Below are 1,570 nucleotides of genomic sequence, written 5' to 3'. Positions count from 1 at the left end.
AAAAAAGAAGTTACCCATGATTTAGGATAACTTATGAATTTTAGCAGTGTTCTAAAATGACCCCCTACTATTGTGTTCAGAAGTATGGGTCAAATTTGATAAGACCCAGTCATTTGTGAAGAGTAAGAATTTGAAAAACCATATTTTACAATCCAGACTAAAAAAAAAGATAGTTGTTTTGCTGGTTTGAAAATGTTAAGTACCCTAGAAAAGCCATGTTTCTTTTACTTCTCATTCAGTATTGTTAAGGCTAGAATTTTTGATTAGATGACTTCCATGGAGATGTGGTATGCCCAATTGTCAGTATGATCTTTTGATTAGATGAAGATATGACTTTGTCCGTTCAAGGTGGGTCTTGATTAGTTTCCTGGAGTCCTTTAAAAGGGGCGACATTTTGGAGAAATCTTTGATTCAGATGCTTGGAGAACAGTTGCTTCAGAGCCAACATGAGACCCAGATGTTTGGAGATGCAGAAAGTAAATCCCCCCAGGGAAGCTGTTTGAAACTGTTGCAAAACAGAAAAAAGGCCTCCTGGAATGTTACACAGAAACGGAACAAACTGGGCTGATGCTCCAACGTTTCAGGAAGTAGGTTTAACTTTCTATGGCAGTAGGGCTCAGCAGAGTAGCCTCTGAAAGAATGAACCCCGAACAAAAGGTTAACATCAGTTTTTAAAGATAGGATGACATGTGTGCTGGTTTGAAATCATGTATGTCCCTTAGAAAAGCCATGTTTTAATCAAAATCCCATTTCATAAAGGTAGAATTATCCCGATTCAATACTGTGTGTTTGAAACTGTAATCAGATTATATTCTGGAGATATGATTTAATCAAGAGTGATTGCTAAAATGGATTAGGTAGAGGCATGTTTCACCCATTTGGGTGGGTATTGATTAGTTTCTGAGGTCCTATAAAAGAGGAAACATTTTGGAAAATGAAGGAGATTCAGAGAGAGCAGAGAAGAACAACATAGCCATGAGAAGCAGAGTCCACCAGCCTGCGACCTTTGGAGATGAAGAAGGAAAACACCTCCCAGGGAGCTTCTTGAAACAGGAAACCAGGAGAGAAAGCTAGAAGATGACAGCTTGCTTGCCATGTGCCCATCCAGCTGAGAGAGAAACCCTGACTGTGTTCGCCATGTGCCTTCTCACTTGAGAGAGAAACCCTGAACTTCATCGACCTTCTTGAACCAAGGTATCTTTCTCTGGATGCCTTTGATTGAACATTTCTATAGACTTGTTTTAATTGGGACATTTTCTCGGCCTTAGAACTGTAAACTAGCAATTCATTAAATTCCCCTTTTGAAAACCCACTCTGTTCCTGGTATATTGCATTCCAGCAGCTAGCACACTAGAACAACGGGTTAAAGACAAGGTAAATGATTGGCGTGTTTAAGTTGAGAAGGGCATGAAGCTGGGTTACAGAAGCAGATGAGCAGTTAAGGGAGGGTCCCTATCCCAGGAATGTGTCTTATCTAGCCTACTTGTCATTTCACCCGTTCCTGGAGGCTAAGGGAGGGGTTTGGGGGATTTTCCACAGAGGAGGCAGCCGAAACAGAAGAAGAAGGAGG

This window comes from Tamandua tetradactyla, chromosome 9 (assembly GCF_023851605.1).
Source record: "Tamandua tetradactyla isolate mTamTet1 chromosome 9, mTamTet1.pri, whole genome shotgun sequence".
NCBI lineage: Eukaryota > Metazoa > Chordata > Mammalia > Pilosa > Myrmecophagidae > Tamandua > Tamandua tetradactyla.
This window is presented reverse-complemented; position numbering follows the sequence as displayed.